The following is a 6,833-nucleotide window of genomic DNA, read 5'->3' on the forward strand; positions in this document are numbered from 1 at the left end:
TGTTAAAGAATAAAAACTGAATAATAAAGAATAATAAAAAATAAAAACTGTTGAGTAGAGACAGTCCATAGGCTTCTTTCAAAATTCCTCGCAGCTTGTCAACAGATGAATAGATAAAGAAGATGTGGCATACATATGGGTACACACAGAATAGAATTCTACTTAGCCATTAAAAGAATGAAATAATGCCATTTGTGGCCAAGTGGATGGATCTAGAGATCATACTAAGTGAAGTCAGAGAAAGACAAATACCATTTGATATCGCTGATGTGGAATATAAAAATTATACAAGTGAACTTCTTCATGGAACAAGAGAGACTCACTTACATAGAAAACAAACTTATGGTTACCAAAGGGAAAAGAGGGGAAGGATGAATTGGGAATCTGGGATTAACATATACATACTACTATATATAAAATAACCACCAAGGACCTACTGTATAGCACTGAGAACTCTACTCAATACTCTGTAATGACCTATATGAGAAAAAAAATCTGAAAGAGCAGCTTTATATACAATTGATTCACTTTACTGTAAACCTGAAATTAACACAGCATTGTCAATCAGCTATACACTAATAAAAATTTTTTTAAATAAAAAAATGTACTAATATCTAAGTTAACATTTAGGTTTAAAAAATGTAAAAAGTATTAAAAGTATAATAATATAAAGTAAATTAGAAAAAATATTGAAGAAACTCTAAAAAAGTACATTTTCAAATAAAGAAAATTCATCACTGCGATCAGGAAGATCAAATGATCAAAATCAAATCAGAAATGTCAAGAAATGTCCCCAGTCCTTCCAAACAGCACATCTCCTCTTTCCCCAGCAACCCGCCCACCTCCAGTGGAACACAGACTTCCCCCGCCCCCAGCACACACAGGGTGGCCCCCAGGCACCTGTAGGTGGACACAGTGATTCACCAGACCACCAGTCACTCACTGCACCTTGTCAGCTGTCCTTTCCACCGTCTAGCCCTTCATATGCTCACAGCCACCGTGTAAAGTCACATTTGGCAAAAGAGCAAGAGGGAGATTTAAATTGAATTGAAAGGTTAACCTCATTTTGTTTTCTTCTTTCCTTAAACTTCTCGAATTCTGACTGACCCAACAACACTATTAGAGAGTATATGGAGGTCAAGGGTGTCCAATAAGGCTTCCCTGATAGCTCAGTTGGTAAAGAATCGACCTGCAATGCAGAAGACCCCAGTTCAATTCCTGGGTTGGGAAGATCCCCTGGAGAAGGGATACGCTACCCACTCCAGTATTCTTGGGCTTCCCTTGCGGCTCACCTGGTAAAGAATCCACCTATAATGCAGGAGACCTGGGTTCAATCCCTGGGTTGGGAAGATCTGGAGAAGGGAAAGGCTACCCACTCCAGTATTCTGGCCTAGAGAATTCCATGGATCCACAGTCCACGGGATCGCAAACAATCGGACATGACTGAGCAACTCTCACTCAATAAGACAATATGGACCATCCCCTGAGAGCCTACAGTCTCCTTACAACTTCAGGTGTAATATTTGCAACGCCTCTGAAAAAGCTTGCTCAATACAGTGCTGTCTGACCAGGACTCCCTGACCTACACAGGCCTCTGCTCTGGAGGTGATGGCCAGTCCTAGTATCTGAGTGATTCCCTGGGCCCAGCAAACGGACTCAGTTTCCAGAGCCCAATAAAAATAAAAACCAATAAATAGCAACAACGACAAAAACCACACGCAAGTTTTCAAGATTCCATTGTAAGTCTTTGTGGAAGGAAGCATGCACAAGTCTTGATGATACAATATATTATAATCTTAAATGCAATCAGTCATGTCATTTTATAGTAATGCAATGCCCTCAGCCAAACAAGGGCTGAGATGATGCCACTCTAGAGTCGTAGAAGCATAAAGGAAAGTCATAAAGTAAGTCTTGATTCTGCCGTCAGCTACAGCATTCTAAAAGGACTTTACAGGGACTTCTCTTGTGGTTGAGTGTTAAGATTTCACCTTCCCATGCAGGAGGCGTGTGTTCCATCCCTGGTCAGGGAGCTAGGATCCTGCATGCTTTCCAGGGGAAAAGCCAAAGCATTAAACAGAATCAATATTGTAACAAATTTAAAGAACAATTTTTTTTTAAAAAAAGGACATTACAATATCCTTCACTTAAACCTCATGATGTATATGACTGTGTGTGTTAGTCACTTAGTTATGTTCGACTCTTTGCAACCCCATGGACTGTAGCCCACCAGGCTCCTCTGTCCATGGAATTCCCCAGGCAAAAATACTGGAGTGGGTTGCCGTTTCCTTCTCCAGGAGATCTTCCCAACCCAGGGATGGAACCCAGGTCTCCTGCATTACAAGCAGACTCTTTACCATCTAAGCCACCAGAGAAGCCTTTGCTGGCTAAGAGGAAGTATATAGTCATATATCTCCCACATATTTCTTAATCTTCCATAGAATAAAACATATGTAATCATAGATGGGGCTTCCCAGGCGGCTCAGTGGTAAAGAACCTGCCTGCTAATGCAGGAGATGCAGCCTTGATCCCCAGGTCAGCAAGATTCCCTGGAGAAGGAAATAGGAACCCATTCCTGTATTCTTGCCTGGGAAACCCATGGACAGAGGAGCCTGGCGGGCTACAATCTGCGGGGTTGCAAAGAGTCGGACGCATCTGAGTGACTATAACAACAGCAGCAATCACAGGTGATCTATTAGTAGGGCTCACAGGCACACTCAGGGTTTTAAATATGCCTACAGAGCCACATAACACTAAGAAATCCTTCAAATCTTGTTTTAAAAAACAGCACAATGCTGTCAGTTTTATCAGACTCCATTCCTCCTTCCTAAATACTTCAGCGTATAAGTAAACAAAGGAAAAGGAGGGGGGTAGAAATGCAGAAACAAAAGCTAAAGTGCAAATCCATCATCTTACCCACTCCTTTCCTCGCGACTGGAGGCTGCGGAACCGCTGGCTCCACCAGAGGCGGTAACTCAGGCTCAGCCCGCGGCGTTTCTTTTCCCACCTGTGAAGCCCGCTGAACTGACGGTGGTTATTAAAAACAAGAGTGCATCTCGAAAATCAGCCCTGAATGGGGTTGCTGATGGCGGTTTTCTTTTTCTAGAGAGCTCCAGGGCTGCTCAGCACACAGGAAGGCGAGGCCTCACAGCTTGTCAGAAGACCCAGCTGTGCAGAGGCCGGGCGAAAGGAGAAAGTGGGCTCCAGTGACGCCTGTTAGGGCTTTAATCCTCAGCTGTGACACATGGAGGGAGCTATGAACAGGAAACTCAGAGCTGGGCCCCCAGCCAGAAACATTCAGAAAACGTGCCAAGCCCTTTCGAAATACCACACTCTCCACTGAACACTCACTGCTAACAGTTCACAGGCTGTCTCTCTTCTCAAGTGACGGAGCCATAGACCCGGGCCATCCAGTCTGTCAGAGTTCCCGTCATCAGAGTCTGAACCAGTCAAAGCCAGGCCTGGATCTCCCACCTCCTCCCTCTTCTCCTCCAGATCCTCCTCCTAACGACATCCACAGATGTGAGCTCCCAGCGATACCGAAGGACCCTTCCTTCAAGCTTGTGTATGTTTCAGATGGAGGATCTCTTCCTAATGCACCCACTGCCTCTGCCACATGCCCTGGGGACCCTGCAGGGATCTCTTGAAGCATCCAGGAGGGGAGGAGACCCACTGGTCATCCCTGGACTCAGGGGGATTAGGGGAGATGGGGTCCCAGCCCGAGCCTCTGGCTCCCACTTGGAGCCGCTTGATCCCATCCATGAGAGAGAGGGCTGCCGAACCCCTCCTCTGACTATCTCTCAGGGGCTCCCCTGCACCCCACACCTGGATTCATGTTCTCAACACAACCCAGGTCCCACCTATCAGAGCCCTACTCATAGTCTGAAACACAAGGGCCAAACTGGCCAAAGCTTATATTCTGGTACCCAAGGCCCACCCCCAGCAGGCTCTGCACACCTCTCCACCTTGTCCCCACTGCCCTTCAAAAGAATTCTCTGTGCCCACTCAGATGGGCCACCACTGACTCCAGAAGACAATGTTCAGGGACTTCCCTGGTGGTCCAATGGTCAAATACTTTGCCTCCCAATGCAGGAGTGTGGGTTTGATCCCTGGTTAGGGAACTAAGACCCCACATGCCTTGCGGCCAAAAAACCAACACATAAACAACAGAAGCAATATTGTAACAAATTTAATAAAGACTGTAAAAATGGTCCACATTAAAAAAAAAAATCTCTTAAAAAAAGGCAACATTCAAATGGCATGGGTTCTGCAGCTACCCTCCTGACCCGACTCCCCTTCTCCTCTTGAATGTGATGCCCTTTCAGACACAACACTCCCCCCTCCTCCTTGACCCCCTCTCCCCACATTTCCGGTCTTCACCAAGGTTCATGTAGGAGTACCCCCTTCCACATCTTGGGTGATGCCCGATGCTCTAAACCCATGGTTCCACTCCCTAAAAATAACAGAGACACCAAGAGTGGGCACTTACCATGCATCAGGTGCATTTCTAGGAACTTTTGATTCTTTCAGCCCATTTTACAGATCAGGCAACTGAGGCACAGAAAAGGCAAACGCTTTCCCTGAGATCCCTCAGCCAGGTAGGGTGGAGCCTGGGTGGAGTCCAATCTGGCCTCACTCTTTCTTTCCAGGCACCTGTGCTGTTTATTTGGGAACAGGGAGTATGTACTCAGAGAGGGTGCAATTTCCTCACCCTTCTCGATAGCCGTTCCAGAAGGGCTTCCCAGAATACTTTCCCAGGCTAGGTAATTACAAGTAGCTGTGATTAATTGGTAGTTTAATGAGCTTTAATTGAGAGACCAAATGGTCCACCTGAACTTCAGTGGACTGGGCTTTCAACATTAGGAAATAAACAGAATAGTCTTGAGGTTAAGGCAACATGCTTGTAGTCCAGGGGTCCCTAACCTCTGGGATCTACTGCCTGATGATCTGAGGTGGAGCTGATGTAAGAATAACAGAAATAGAGTGCACAAAAAGTGTAACATGCTTGAACCTTCCTAAACCATCCCCTACAACCCACAGTTGGTGGAAAAATTGTCTTCCACAAAAGCAGTTCCTACCCTGGTGCCAGAAAGGTTGGGGACCACTCCTGCAGAAGTTTCACTGACATTTTTAACCTATCTTAATGGGTGCATCCAGGCCCTGGACATCTGGTGCATGAACGGACTGCTAAAGACATAACCTCACTCAAAGAGCTGAGATGCCCTGATGAGAAGAGCCGACTCATTGGAAACGACCCTAAGGCTGGGAAAGATTGAGGGCAGGAGGAGAAGCGGACAACAGGGGACGAGATGGTTGGATAGCACCATTGACTCAATGAACATGAATCTGAGCAAACTCTGAGAGACAGTGGAGGAAAGGCAACTGTGGGGTGGCATAGAGTCAGGCACAACTAAACGACTGAACAGCAACAACCCTCAAAGGTCTAGGGTGAGGAGGGGCAGGGAGAAGTCCCCACCCTTCCTCCAACGTGGAGTAGCTGAGGTTTCGGGGACCTGATCCACCCCCAGCTCCAGAGGCAGCCCTACTGATCTGAGTCATTAGATCTTCAGAAATACTCTAGTACCTTCTAGGCTGCTGGCCAGGTCCTATAAATGCTGGAGGTGAATGACATTTCACTGAAGAGATGTTTCTGGCTCCCACTAGGGGCAAGACCCTCCCTATGCTCTTTGGTAGAACAACAGCAACAAAATCAGGAAGACCCAGCTTTTGTCCCTAAGAAACTTACTACCCGGCTGATGGGGAGGCCGTGGATGAGACACTAACAGGCTTAACCCACTGTAGGTATTGATATTTGCCTCCCAAAACAGGAGTTTGTTTTCCCAATTTTTCCCTAATCAGTTCATCTTTATTCAACACTTAGTGGAGAGGAAAGATTTTTGTTTCCAGGACGTTTCTGATCCTCTTTTCCACTCCAGACAACATCTCCCTTCCTCCTGCTCACTTCTCAGCAAGGAGACACACACACACACACATGCACACACACATACACACTCCCGACTGGGTTTTGTAAGTTGCTTAGTCCCCACCGCCCCACAGAGTTCAGGGGGAAAAATGAGTCATACCGGGCAATAACAATCCAATACCAGAAGTTTACGGAAAATCCCCAAACTCCAGGATCCTTTATAAAGGCTGGAGCTCAGAACTCACTGAGCAAAACCTGGAGCATTTACCATGAAAACTCTCGAAGACATCACTAGGATACAATTTTATCAGCAACATGGCCTTTGCAGAACTCTGGAGCGCCGTATTTCTACTTCATAGGTCAGAAATAACTCATATCTTCCCCCCGAATACTTCTATGGAAAAGTTTACACGTTCAGAATGAATCTGCATTTAAGAATACCTGGAATGTAGCTATAATCCATGTGCTTCACGTGTTTCCTTAATCCATGTGTCGTCCACATGTTCCCTACACATCAAAATTGATGAGAATGGAGAATGCAGAAAAGCATGGGAATGTGCATGTGCACGCATACACACGTGTGTGTGCCTGTGCAAGCATGTCCAGACCTGGAATCTGATCTCACCTCTCCTGCCATGTACTACGGGTCCTTAAGAAAGGATGGGAACCCTGTTTTACTAGGTTCAGCAATTTTGTAGTTAATTTGGTAATTAAACAGACACCTCCCTGGGCCCCAGGAGACCTGGTAAAAGGGCCTGCTTTAACTTCATGGGGGACTTAAGATGGCTCAGATGGTAAAGAATCTCCCCACAGTGCAGGAGACCTACGTTCAGTCCCTGGATAGGGAAGATCCCCTGGAGGAGAAAATGGCAACCCACTCCAGGATTCTTGCCTGGCGAATTCCACAGACAGA

At 46.1% G+C, this 6,833-nt stretch overlaps 1 protein-coding gene and 1 non-coding gene across 3 annotated transcripts in view; one reads left to right on the top strand and one right to left on the bottom strand.

Moving 5' to 3' along the window:
• The window catches only part of IL1R1 (interleukin 1 receptor type 1), an 87,758-nt gene extending 84,506 nt beyond the window's left edge, over nucleotides 1-3,252 (bottom strand). For both annotated transcript variants that reach the window (XM_070379887.1, XM_070379886.1), the window contains exon 1: nucleotides 2,914-3,252. The gene's annotated coding sequence lies outside the window, so the exon portion shown is untranslated. The remainder of the gene's footprint in view (nucleotides 1-2,913) is intronic.
• Nucleotides 1,551-1,635, top strand: LOC138990058 (small nucleolar RNA SNORD86). The gene has a single exon (XR_011466232.1). It is a non-coding gene; the product is annotated as a small nucleolar RNA SNORD86 (small nucleolar RNA).
• Nucleotides 3,253-6,833: the final 3,581 nt, after the last annotated feature.

This window comes from Bos mutus, chromosome 11 (genome assembly GCF_027580195.1).
Source record: "Bos mutus isolate GX-2022 chromosome 11, NWIPB_WYAK_1.1, whole genome shotgun sequence".
Classification (NCBI taxonomy): Eukaryota; Metazoa; Chordata; class Mammalia; order Artiodactyla; family Bovidae; genus Bos; species Bos mutus.